Genomic DNA, 14,599 nt, shown 5'->3' with positions numbered 1-14,599 from the left:
ATTTTATTCTTATTTATTGTTGTTGTTTATACACCTTGTGGGTGGGGGCAATGGTTCAAAAATTGAGAGAAGACTAGTATTTTGTAGATGAATTCCTAATTGTGCAGTATATAATAATATATCACTATGATGTCAAAAAAGTTCAAGACTGTTATTGTTTCCCTTCAATACAATGCATTCAAACTACTTTCTGCACATTTCTGCTACATTGTTAGGCTATACAAATGCTATCTCTTGTTAAAAAAATAATGTTTACACCTATGCAATTGTCACGACTGCCACCGAAGTCGGTCCCTCTCCTTGTTCGGGTAGCGTTCAGCAGTCGACATCACCGGTCTTCTAGCCATCTCTGATCCACCTTTCATTTTCCATTTGTTTTGTCTTTGTTTTCTGCACACCTGGTTTCATGCCCCAATTACATGTTCATGTATTTAACCCTCTTTTTCCCCCATGTTGTTGTGCGTGATTGTTCCTATGTTCATTCGGTACGTTATGGCTGGTTTTCGACGGGTGCTGTTTTCATCCGTGCGTAATTGATTATCGTTTATTGTTGGTCAAGTGTATTGTTACCATGTGCCTTTATTTTGAGTAAAGTATGTTGCTCACTCATTCTGCTCTCCTGCACCTGACTTCATGCACCAGCTACACCCACCTTCTGACAGCAATAAATTCAGCAATAATAATAATAATAAACCTCTACTTTAGTAAAGAAAACAATTATGATAGGTGTGTTGAAATAAAGATGAGTGGTGTCCACTGATTAAATGTAGTATTTCTGCATTGTGAAGAAGGGAAAAACCCAGATATTCACAAAGTTTGTGATGAATGACAGGTTGTTTCTTCATGAAAAAAAGACTTGGGGTTTAAAATTCAATTAATCTAATCTAATCTAATAATTAATTTTTGACCCTTAGGACAAGAGGAGTATACAGAATGTATAGACTACACAAGGGTTAAAGTCATGGTTTGTCGCAAAAGCAGCCGCATGCATGTGAACTATGAATAAGTTTGAGTTAATTACTTTATATACTTTCTCTTTTTTATTTAGGATTAGAAGACATTTTAGATATTTGTCCATAGTGTTTTAATAACATATTAGAAGACATTTTAGATATTTGTCCATAGTGTTTTATATTAGATTAGAAAATATTTGTCCAGTGTTCAAATTAGGACGTTTTTCATTTCATTTACAGTGGAAATGCCTTTCAAAGACTCTGCTTTAGCCGTCACTCTGAAACAGTGTTTCATTCTTTACATTTTTCAACTTGAAGACATGGCTTCTCCCAGTGGCCTATATTGTGACCTCTGTGATTCTTATTATAAGAATCTTGTATCTTGTTGATCTATGGTTACTGGTTCAGTTCCATTGGCACAACGGAATGTGACTATTTTTCTACAGTATTTCCTTGATGGCATCAGACAAGATCCGAGAAAGAGATAAAGGATAGTGTGCAAGTCTACAATGTGATTTTTCTAGGTTTGGTTACACAGGGTGAAATTCTCAGACCAAACATTTTTTTAAATGTATTTAATTTCATCAGATTAGATAGAAAGAGAGGATGGAGGATGAAGTGGGGGTCATCACTGCTCTGGTGCGCTCCATCGAGAGACGTCAGGCTGAGCTCATCAAGGTGATTGAGGAGAAGCAGAAAGCAGCAGAGAGGCAGCCTGAAGAGTTCATCAAGGAACCGGAGCAGGAAATCACTGAGCTACAGATGAGAAGCACTGAGCTGGAGCGGCTGCCACACACAGAGGAACACCTCCACCTCCTACAGGTCAGTGTCAAACAAACAAACCCTGGTCACACCCTATATAGGCCCCCCCAGATCAGACCTTCTGCCACCTTTGCTGCGTTTAGACAGGCAGCCCAAATGTGTTTTTCTCACTAATTGGTCTTTTGACCAATCAGATAAGCTCTGAAAAAGATCAGTTGCAAACAGATCAGAAATGGAACTACCACTCTAGTCGAAGGACTCGACAGGGGAGAAATCGACACAGACTTATTCCTTACAAATATTCCACTAGCAATCAGCCTACCCACCAAATTCACTCTTTTCATGATCACAACCACAGCTTTCTTCATTTTAGATTAAAAGAAAACAGCAAGAAAATGTTCAAGAATACGGCCTCTCAACTACACACAGCCTCTCAACTACACATGGCCTATCAACTACCAAACACTCCCAGCCTGCACTCAGAGAGAGAAAAGGTGAAAGAGTAGGAGAGAGAGAGAGACAGAGAGACAGAGAGAGAGAGAGCGAAAGAGTGAGAGAGAGAAAGAGAGAGAGAGAGAGAGAGAGAAAGAGAGTGAAAGAGCTAGAGAAAGTGAAAGACAGAGAGCGAGAGAGAGAGAAGGAGAGGGAGAGAGAGAGAGAGAGAGAGAGAGAGAGAGAGAGGGAGAAAGAAGGAAAGGGAGAGAGAGAGAGAGAAAGTGAAGGAACAAGAGAGGGCGAGATAGACAGACAGAGAGGGATAGAAAGAAAGAGAGAGCTGAGACCAAACAAACCCTGGCCACACCCTATATAGGCCCCCCAGATCAGACCTTGTGCCACCTTGGCTGCATTTAGACAAGCAGCCCAATTCTGTGTTTTTTTCTCTCACTAATTGGTCTTTCGACCAATCAGATAAGCTCTGAAAAAAGATCAGCAGCAAAAAGATGAGAAATTGTCTGCCTGTCTAAACTCAGACCATGTGACTTCATCTATGGCCCACTTGGCACACACTGGTTGAATCAACCTTCCCTGCCTGCCTTTGACCTGTCGTTTGCCCGCCCCCCCTGTTTTTGTAATAAACTTTTGTTACTTCAAAACTGTCTACATCTTCTCCTGAGCCTTGACAGTACAATATTACTAGTAGTCCCGCAAAAAAAGGCAAGTCTTTGTTTGAAGCTGGTGTAGACGTTCGGCTGGGGACAGCTTCGCTCTGCTTAGTTGCATCGGCTCAGGAAGAGGTAAATCAGCAGACTTCGGAGACACTCGGGGGAACTCAGGTAGCCTCGAGTCCTCTCGGCCACTGAGACATTGGGGACTTCCGGGATGACTCAGAGGCGAGGTGGAATTGGACCTTCTCTACTTTATACGTTCCCGTAGCCACCCATCAATCTGGATGGTCAAGGCAATGAGCGAGTTGAGATCCGTCAGTTGTTCCTGGGCTCCTCTTTTCCACCATAATTTGCAAATAAATTCATTAAAAATCCTACAATGTGATTTTCTGGATTTCTTTTTCTCATTTTGTCTGTCATAGTTGAAGTGTACCTATGATGAAAATTACAGGCCTCTCTCGTCTTTTTAAGTGGGAGAACTTGCACAATTGGTGGCTGACTAAATAATTTTTTGCCCCACTGTAAGTGCGTAGATGACATGTGCTTTTCCACAACCCCTGTTTTTAGACAGGTGCGTGATAATGGTCCATTCTAAATCAAAACTAATTTCACCATATATTATTTAGTATATGTAAAGTCAAGAATAGTGTGATGGGTGGCAATATTAGCCTATCTCTTGTGAATGACGCCCTTCTTAAGGCAAACAGCATTATTATTAATTTTTTACTTTTTCAAATCATAGTCGCACACCTCATGTAGCCTAGCCCATAGGCCTATATGTTTTGATAAGGTTTGTATTCCAACTAAAGTGGCCAAAAAACATCTCAAAATAAAGCACATTATTCCGCTTTAATTGGGTGTGTGCAATGAATACGATGGGAGACAGAGTGATGGTTTCAAACGCAAGGCGCAGCAGGTGTTAATTAGCAAAGGACCACAAGAGGAGGCAGGTAGCTGGGTCCAGGGGCAGGCAGAAGGTCATACAGAGGGACTCCAAAAATTTAACCGTACAGGAAGGGAAAGGCTAATAACGTAGTCCAGGAGATCAGGCAAGAGGTTGATAACAGGCAAAAAGGTGTCATTAGTGAGGATGGCCAAAAACTACAATACACGGGAGGACTAATACGGAAATAAACAGAGCTCCAAATAGAACATGTAACAAAACAAACAATACCTCACAATGATGGGGTGCAAAGAGCTGAACAAAATAATGTGTATAAACGACATCCAGGTGATTGGGATCTGGAGAGTAAAGCTGCGTTCGGGGGACCTAATCTCAGCAAAAAAAGAAACGTCCTCTCACTGTCAACTGCGTTTATTTTCAGCAAACTTAACATGTGTAAAAATTTGTATGAACATAACAAGATTCAAAAACTGAGACATAAACTGAACATGTTTACTCTTCCACCAAGGCACCTGCATGTTCCCTGACATTTCTGGGGGGATTGGCCCTAGCCCTCACCCTCCGATCCAACAGGTCCCAGACATTTCTGGGGGAATGGCCCTAGCCCTCACCCTCCGATCCAACAGGTCCCAGCCATTTCTGTGGGGAATGGCCCTAGCCCTCACCCTCCGATCCAACAGGTCCCTGACATTTCTGGGGGATTTGGCCCTCACCCTCTGATCCAACAGGTCCCTGAGCCCTCACCCTCTGATCCAACAGGTCCCTGACATTTCTGAGGGGAATGGCCCTAGCCCTCACCCTCTGATCCAACAGGTCCCTGACATTTCTGGGGGAATGGCCCTAGCCCTCACCCTCTGATCTAACAGGTCCCAGACATTTCTGGAGGGAATGGCCCTAGCCCTCACCCTCCGATCCAACAGGTCCCTGACATTTCTGGGGGAATGGCCCTAGCCCTCACCCTCCGATCCAACAGGTCCCTGACATTTCTGGGGGAATGGCCCTAGCCCTCACCCTCCGATCCAACAGGTCCCTAACATTTCTGGGGGAATGGCCCTAGCCCTCACCCTCTGATCCAACAGGTCCCTAACATTTCTGGGGGAATGGCCCTAGCCCTTACCCTCTGATCCAACAGGTCCCAGACATTTCTGGGGGAATGGCCCTTGCCCTCACCCTCCGATCCAACAGGTCCCAGACATTTCTGGGGGAATGGCCCTAGCCCTTACCCACTGATCCAACAGGTCCCAGACATTTCTGGGGGAATGGCCCTAGCCCTCACCCTCTGATCCAACAGGTCCCTAACATTTCTGGGGGGAATGGCCCTAGCCCTTACCCTCTGATCCAACAGGTCCCAGACATTTCTGGGGGGAATGGCCCTAGCCCTCACCCTCCGATCCAACAGGTCCCAGACATGCTCAATGGGATTGAGATCCGGGCTCTTCGCTGGCCAGAACACTGACATTCCTGTCTTGCAGAAAATCCTACACAGAACTAGCAGTATGCCTGGTGGCATTGTCATGCTGGAGGGTCATGTCAGGATGAGCCTGCAGGAAGGGTACCACATGAGGGAGGAGTCTTCCCTGTAACACACAGCATTGAGATTGTCTCCAATGACAACAAGTTCAGTCCGATGATGCTGTGACACACCACCCCAGACCATGACGAACCCTCCACCTCCAAATTGATCCCACTCCAGAGTACAGGCCTGAGTCTAAAGCTCATTCCTTTGACGATAAACGCGATTCCGACCGTCACCCCTGGTGAGACAAATCCGTGACTCATCACTGGAGAGCAATATTTCCCAGTCCTGTCTGGTCCAGCGACGGTGGGTTTGTGCCCGCAGGCGACGTTGTTGCCGGTGATGTATGGTGAGGACCTGCCTTACAACAGGCTGTTTTCAACTCTCTAGAGACAGCAGGAGTGGTAGAGATACTGTTAATGATCGGCTATGAACAGCCAACTGACATTTACTCCTGAGGTGCTGACTTGCTGCACCCTCGACAACTACTGTGATTATTATTATTTGACCATGCTCGTCATTTATGAACATTTGAACATCTTGGCCATGTTCTGTTATAATCTCCACCTGGCACAGTCAGAAGAGGACTGGCCAGCCCTCATAGCCTGGTTCCTCTCTAGGTTTCTTCCTAGGTTTTGGCCTTTCTAGGGAGTTTTTCCTAGCCACCGTGCTTCTACACCTGCATAACAAAGTTATGCTGCTTTTAAAGTTGATAAACGTGTTATCCCACTTACGAGACAATAGGAGAAAATACCCTTGAAAGTGTTCACACTTGCCCAAGAGCTCTTCTATGAGTATGCCCATTCAGCATTGATCACACCATCTTATGCCTTAGCCCCACCCATCTATTTAAGGACTCACATGTGAGGACATGTACTAAAAACAGAGTGAGTAAGGTGGTGTAGTAAACCAGTGTTGAAAGTAGTAGTCTATAATAAGGAAAAACTCCAGGTAAAAATGCACTTCATCTAGTCTTTGGCTTCTATCAAATCAAACCAACGTTTATTTGTCATGTACACAGGATACAGAAGGTGTAAACGGTACAGTGAAATGCTTCCTTGCCAGTTCCTCCTCAACAGAAAAGTATCAATATCAATAAATAGAAGGGAAAAAGTCTCAATGCCAATAGAGAAAGAACAAAAGAATATACACTAAGTAAAAAAACAATATCAATAACGATAGCAGCAATATGGGTGACAGACAAGGTAGTTAGTTACATGTGAACAATCAGGGGTAAAGTGGCTGAGCAGCAGGATTAATATAAAAAGTAGCAGCAACATATGGTAGTTGAGTATATGATTGTGTGATTGTGTGTGCAGATAGTCCAAGGGCGCAGATAGACAGCCATTGACAGTAGCAAGAAAAACAGTCTATGACTGAGGTGGTTGGATATGTTGATGATGCTGCGGGCCTTCCTCATACACAGCCTTGTATAAATGTTCTAGATATCTATGAACTCGCCCCCAGGGATGGACTGGGCCGTCTGTACCACACATGAACAAGGGATTCTATATTCTGAGATTCTGTTTCTGTCCTACTCTTGGCTTTGTTGGAGGGCTTGTGATGTCCATGGCTTCGCCCTGATCTAAAATATAGGTTTGTCATGTTGTGTCCAGTCCAGGTGGTGCTGGTACAGGCAGACCAGCTCTGGGAAGAAGGACTTCAGCGTTGAGCAGCAGCTAAAACCTGGTCCCAGCTGAGTCCAAACACTCCTTTATGACATCACCAGACCCCAGAGCATCAAAGCTGTTAACGGTCACGAACAGTTCAAGTGTTTCTCATGATGGGATGATATTTGGATGAAACCAGATTAAAGTATGAAGAATGACTGTTCCTTCTACTTTTATCAAGTTTGATCATAAAGTTACTGGTCCCCTCCCCCATGTCAAACACTTTGTATGAGGAGGCGAGATTATTAAGGGACAGGGTGACATCACCCTAGCTCTCTCATTTTAATACACCAACGGTGACATGATATTCTCTTACCTAATTTAGATAAGTACTGTCTTGTAACCAACATTGGATAAGGTGTGTTTGCAGAGGGGTGTGATTTATATAGCTAAATAGCTACACTAAATTTGACTCAGTGTCAGAAAATATCATTAAAAGTTTACACTATTCATCTACGGCAAAGATTATTTTTTGTTTCCCCTTTTATCTGTGTCTGTTGTTAGCTAGTTACTGGCTAGCTGGGTCTTCAGCAAGCATGGAACAAAAGGGGGGGAAGGGTCGTTCAAAACTCTCACGCATTTGTCATGCCAACACATCCTTTAGTGCTTCTGAGAACCGCACCAAAAGAATCATACCAAAAGGGAGAAGTATATATTTTTTTACATCATTGATGCAATTTCAAGTTTGCTTGAGAGGATTTTACTGCAACACTGCTCACTGTATCCATGTTTGACATAGGCGTTTCAAAGAGCTGTCAGTCAAGGCGAGCTCATGAATATAAGCTACACGCCCATTCAGCCTTTCTTTTCAAACTTCCTGGTATTTAGCAATGAGAGAGAGTACTTTTTTATAGAATGTCTTTGAGATCAGGTGCATCCTGTTTTAATTGATTATCCTTCAGATGTTTCTACAACTTCATCGAAGTCCACCTGTGGTAAATTTAATTGATTGGACATGATTTGGAAAGGCACACATCTGTCTATATAAAGTCCCACAGTTGACAGTGCATGTCAAAGGAAAAACCAAGCCATGAGGTCGAAGGAATTGTCCGTAGAACTCAGAGACAGGATTGTGTTGAGGCACAGATCTTGGGAAGGGTACTAAAACATTTCTACAGCATTGAAGGTCCCCAAGAACACTGTGGGCTCCATCATTCATAAATGGAAGAAGTTTGAAACCACCAAGATTCTCCTTAGAGCTAGGCGCCCGGCCAAACTGAGCAATCGGGGGAGAAGTAGTTGTAGCAGTAGTTTATATTAGATATATTAGTAGTTGTAGCAGTAGTTTATATTAGATATATTAGTAGTTGTAGCAGTACTTTATATTAGATGTATTAGTACATGTAGCGGTAGTTTATATTAGATCTATTAGTAGTTGTAGCGGTAGTTTATATTAGATATATTAGTAGTTGTAGCAGTAGTTTATATTAGATCTATTAGTACTTGTAGCAGTAGTTTATATTAGATGTATTAGTAGTTGTAGCGGTAGTTTATATTAGATGTATTAGTACATGTAGCAGTAGTTTATATTAGATGTATTAGTACATGTAGCAGTAGTTTATATTAGATATATTAGTACATGTAGCAGTAGTTTATATTAGATATATTAGTAGTTGTAGCAGTACTTTATATTAGATATATTAGTAGTTGTATATTTTATATTAGATGTATTAGTACTTGTAGCGGTAGTTTATATTAGATGTATTAGTACATGTAGCAGTAGTTTATATTAGATGTATTAGTAGTTGTAGCAGTAGTTTATATTAGATGTATTAGTAGTTGTAGCAGTAGTTTATATTAGATGTATTAGTGGTTGTAGCAGTAGTTTATATTAGATCTATTAGTAGTTGTAGCAGTAGTTTATATTAGATGTATTAGTACATGTAGCGGTAGTTTATATTAGATCTATTAGTAGTTGTAGCGGTAGTTTATATTAGATGTATTAGTACATGTAGCAGTAGTTTATATTAGATGTATTAATACATGTAGCAGTAGTTTATATTAGATCTATTAGTAGTTATAGCAGTAGTTTATATTAGATGTATTAGTACATGTAGCAGTAGTTTATATTAGATGTATTAGTACATGTAGCAGTAGTTTATATTAGATGTATTAGTACATGTAGCAGTAGTTTATATTAGATGTATTAATACATGTAGCAGTAGTTTATATTAGATCTATTAGTAGTTATAGCAGTAGTTTATATTAGATCTATTAGTAGTTGTAGCAGTAGTTTATATTAGATGTATTAGTAGTTGTAGCAGTAGTTTATATTAGATGTATTAGTAGTTGTAGCAGTAGTTTATATTAGATGTATTAGTAGTTGTAGCAGTAGTTTATATTAGATGTATTAATACATGTAGCAGTAGTTTATATTAGATCTATTAGTAGTTATAGCAGTAGTTTATATTAGATGTATTAGTAGTTGTAGCGGTAGTTTATATTAGATCTATTAGTAGTTGTAGCAGTAGTTTATATTAGATCTATTAGTAGTTGTAGCAGTAGTTTATATTAGATCTATTAGTACTTGTAGCAGTAGTTTATATTAGATGTATTAGTAGTTGTAGCAGTAGTTTATATTAGATATATTAGTAGTTGTAGCAGTAGTTTATATTAGATCTATTAGTAGTTGTAGCAGTAGTTTATATTAGATCTATTAGTAGTTGTAGCAGTAGTTTATATTAGATGTATTAGTAGTTGTAGCAGTAGTTTATATTAGATCTATTAGTAGTTGTAGCAGTAGTTTATATTAGATCTATTAGTAGTTGTAGCAGTAGTTTATATTAGATCTATTAGTAGTTGTAGCAGTAGTTTATATTAGATGTATTAGTAGTTGTAGCAGTAGTTTATATTAGATGTATTAGTAGTTGTAGCAGTAGTTTATATTAGATCTATTAGTAGTTGTAGCAGTAGTTTATATTAGATGTATTAGTACATGTAGCAGTAGTTTATATTAGATCTATTAGTAGTTGTAGCAGTAGTTTATATTAGATGTATTAGTAGTTGTAGCAGTAGTTTATATTAGATCTATTAGTAGTTGTAGCAGTAGTTTATATTAGATGTATTAGTAGTTGTAGCAGTAGTTTATATTAGATGTATTAGTAGTTGTAGCAGTAGTTTATATTAGATGTATTAGTAGTTGTAGCGGTAGTTTATATTAGATGTATTAGTACATGTAGCAGTAGTTTATATTAGATGTATTAGTAGTTGTAGCGGTAGTTTATATTAGATGTATTAGTACATGTAGCAGTAGTTTATATTAGATATATTAGTAGTTGTAGCAATAGTTTATATTAGATGTATTAGTAGTTGTAGCAGTAGTTTATATTAGATGTATTAGTAGTTGTAGCAGTAGTTTATATTAGATCTATTAGTAGTTGTAGCAGTAGTTTATATTAGATATATTAGTAGTTGTAGCAGTAGTTTATATTAGATCTATTAGTAGTTGTAGCAGTAGTTTATATTAGATGTATTAGTAGTTGTAGCGGTAGTTTATATTAGATGTATTAGTACATGTAGCAGTAGTTTATATTAGATGTATTAGTACATGTAGCAGTAGTTTATATTAGATGTATTAGTACATGTAGCAGTAGTTTATATTAGATGTATTAGTAGTTGTAGCAGTAGTTTATATTAGATGTATTAGTACATGTAGCAGTAGTTTATATTAGATGTATTAGTAGTTGTAGCAGTAGTTTATATTAGATATATTAGTAGTTGTAGCAGTAGTTTATATTAGATGTATTAGTAGTTGTAGCGGTAGTTTATATTAGATGTATTAGTACATGTAGCAGTAGTTTATATTAGATGTATTAGTACATGTAGCGGTAGTTTATATTAGATGTATTAGTAGTTGTAGCGGTAGTTTATATTAGATCTATTAGTAGTTGTAGCAGTAGTTTATATTAGATCTATTAGTAGTTGTAGCAGTAGTTTATATTAGATCTATTAGTAGTTGTAGCAGTAGTTTATATTAGATCTATTAGTAGTTGTAGCAGTAGTTTATATTAGATCTATTAGTTGTTGTAGCAGTAGTTTATATTAGATGTATTAGTAGTTGTAGCGGTAGTTTATATTAGATCTATTAGTACATGTAGCAGTAGTTTATATTAGATCTATTAGTTGTTGTAGCAGTAGTTTATATTAGATGTATTAGTAGTTGTAGCAGTAGTTTATATTAGATTTTATTGTTGTATAGTTTATATTAGATCTATTAGTAGTTGTAGCAATAGTTTATATTATATATATTAGTTGTTGTAGCAGTAGTTTATATTAGATGTATTAGTAGTTGTAGCGGTAGTTTATATTAGATCTATTAGTAGTTGTAGTAGTTTATATTAGATCTATTAGTACATGTAGCAATAGTTTATATTAGATCTATTAGTTGTTGTAGCAGTAGTTTATATTAGATGTATTAGTAGTTGTAGCGGTAGTTTATATTAGATCTATTAGTACATGTAGCAGTAGTTTATATTAGATCTATTAGTTGTTGTAGCAGTAGTTTATATTAGATGTATTAGTAGTTGTAGCAGTAGTTTATATTAGATATATTAGTAGTTGTACAACAACTATTCTATGCCGTTAATGTACGTTTTTATTTGTATTTATTATTCTTATTATTTCATTGTTATTATTAGACAGTAGTATTATTCTTGTCATTATTCCCGTGCCAGAACAAATCAGTTGGACGGGCCTTTGATTTTCTATAGGCGGGCATGTTTTTTCCCAGGACCTCCTATGTGTGCGCACGTGCTTGCGTGTAATAAGGTATTGTAGTAAAGACCATAGGCAACTGGTGAGTTTCAAGTTTGGGGATGCTTATAATTTATCTTACCATTTCTACCGATCTGTGTGCAAGTTATAATTATTTTTAAATTCGTATTTTCATGGAACAGTTTCAATTCGATAATTAAAATGTTGTTTCTCAAAATTTTTGTCACTTAGTTTATCATAAAATGATACAAATCTAAAAGTTCAAATTCAACTATGGCGAGAGCACCAGCCTCTGAACTCAGAGATAGCCTATAGGCCAATGCAGTAGTAGGCCTATAACTTCCATCATCAACTAAGTAAAATACATAGGCCTAATGCCGACAAATAAAAACAGTAGAAAATATCATGATGAAAATGCAGTTTCTTTCAATGATATTAATCTATCTACTTCTCTTGTCAGCCTCCCTTTCTATTTGTCTTTAGTTGAGATAGTGAAGTGCAACATTGCATCAAATCATCACTGGGTCCAGCAGAAGCTGTTGCTTGCAAACTTGCAACGTTGTATCAACCAGTCTATTCCTCAGTGTTTCCTGCGCCAGTAAACTTGTGACAGAAAGCTGTTTTTATAAGACGTTTCCACTGGATATATGGGATCATCAGATCATGATATTTGCTCTTTCACACCGAGGCTTTTTCATTACCGAGGCAGAGAGAGTTGGAAAGATTTTTCAAATACTGCGGAAATATCATTCGCAATGGATGTTACAAAAAAACGGACTTCATTGACTTGTGTGAGGTGAAAAAAAAATGACTGAGAAGCTCATCTTATTATTGGTGTATGTGCTGAGTAAAGACAATCCGACATTGCCAAATGGGCACTTTCCTATATATGGCTGCATTCTGGAGTGAGACACACCATATACTGTATTTGCCACACACCCCTCCCCTTCTTCTTGATGCAACATTTTAAATGATAAAATTCACACATATTTTACACCTTTTTCACTGACAGCTGCAACTAAGTCAGCTAGACCCATTGCCACACGCACGTAGCCGATACGTTTAGTTTATTAAAGAGCAATGATTTTATTTCAACAGGAGTAATTATATGCTGAACAAAAATATAAACGCAACATGCAACAATTTCAAAGATTTACTGATTTACAGTTCATATAATGAAATCAGGCAATTTAAATAAATTCATTAGCCCTAATCTATGGATTTCACATGACTTGGAATACAGATATGCATATGTTGGTCACAGAGACCTTAAAAAATGTAATAAGGGGTGTGGATCAGAAAGCCAATCAGTATCTGGTGTGACCATCATTTGCCTCATGCAGCTCAAAACACATCTCTTACACTTAGAGTTGATCAGGCTGTTGATTGTGGCCTGTGGAATGTTGTCCCACTCCTCTTCAATGGCTGTGCGAAGTTAGATAGCTAGATATTGGCGGGAACTGAAACACGCTGTAGTATACGTCAATACAGAGCATCCCAAACAGGCTCAAGTAACAGTCTTGATTCCGTCCCTCTCCTCGCCCCAACCTGGGCTCGAATCAGGGACCCTCTGCACACATCAACAACAGCCACCCTCAAAGCATCGTTACCCATCGCGCCACAAATGCCACGGCTCTTGCAGAGCAAGGGGAACAACTACTTCAGATCACAGAGCGAGTGACATCACCCGATTAAAACGCTATTAGCACGCACCACCGCTAACTAGCTAGACATTTTATATCGGTTACACTCAATTTGTGATATGTCTCGTGAGTATGCAGGACATGGAAGTACTGGCACATTTTCAGCTTCCAGGAATTGTGTACAGATGCTTGCGACATGGGGTCTTGCTGAAACATGAGCTGATGGCAAACGATGTCATCTGCCAGGTACAATTGGAACCAGGATTCATCCATGAAGAGCACATTTCTCCAGCGTGTCAGTGGCCATCAAGGGTGAGCATTTGCCCACTGAAGTTGGTTACCACTCCAAACTGTATTCATGTTAAGACCCTGGTGAGGAAGACAAGCATGCAAATGAGCGTCCCTAAGACGGTTTCTGACAGATAATGCAGAAAGTCAGAACGTCTTCGGTTGTGCAAACCCACAGGTGGATGGATTATTTTGGCAAATGAGAAATGCTCAAAACTGGGATGTAAACACATTTTTGAAAAATGTCTGCTATCTTTTATTTCAGCTCATGAAACATGGGACCAGCACTTTACATGCTGGGTTTATATGTTTTGTTATTCGCTAAGTATTGTATGTTTGTAGTTGTTTTTTGGAATATATGTGGATTTCCTTGAGAATGGGAATCTCAAGAGATTTCACCCTACACAATTTCTAATAAATAAATAATACTATAACAAATGAAATAAATATCTGCTTTCAGTTGACTGAAATGACATTTATCATAATAAATACTCTGTAATGAAACTAACCATCAAGATATTGTTAAACTAACTATCCACTAACCTTAACCCTAGCCCTCACCCATAACCTATCCCTGGCCCCTAACCATAATTCTAACTTTAACCCCAAACCAAGTTGTTGCCTATCAGCAGAGTTGCAGTTGTTAGTGTGTTGATATTGAATATTGCACCCTAACTAGTTTTAAGTGAAATATATATACAGTACCAGTCAAACGTTTGGACACACCTAGTTTAATGTAGAAAATAGTAAAAATAAAGATAACTTCTCTAGGATAGGGGGCAGCATTCGGAATTTTGGATGAAAAGCATGCCCAAATTAAACTGCCTGCTACTCATCCCCAGAAGATATTATTAGTAGGGTTGGATAGAAAACACTCTGAAGTTTCTAAAACTGTTTGAATCATGTCTGTGAGTATAACATAACTTATTTGGCAGGCAAAACCCAGAGGACAAAATAAATTGACATTTTGGATATATATCGACGGAATTAATCGAACAAAAGGACCATTTTGTGATGTTTTTGGGACATATTGGAGTGCCAACA

This window comes from Oncorhynchus tshawytscha, linkage group LG10 (genome assembly GCF_018296145.1).
Source record: "Oncorhynchus tshawytscha isolate Ot180627B linkage group LG10, Otsh_v2.0, whole genome shotgun sequence".
Lineage (NCBI taxonomy): Eukaryota > Metazoa > Chordata > Actinopteri > Salmoniformes > Salmonidae > Oncorhynchus > Oncorhynchus tshawytscha.
This window is presented reverse-complemented; position numbering follows the sequence as displayed.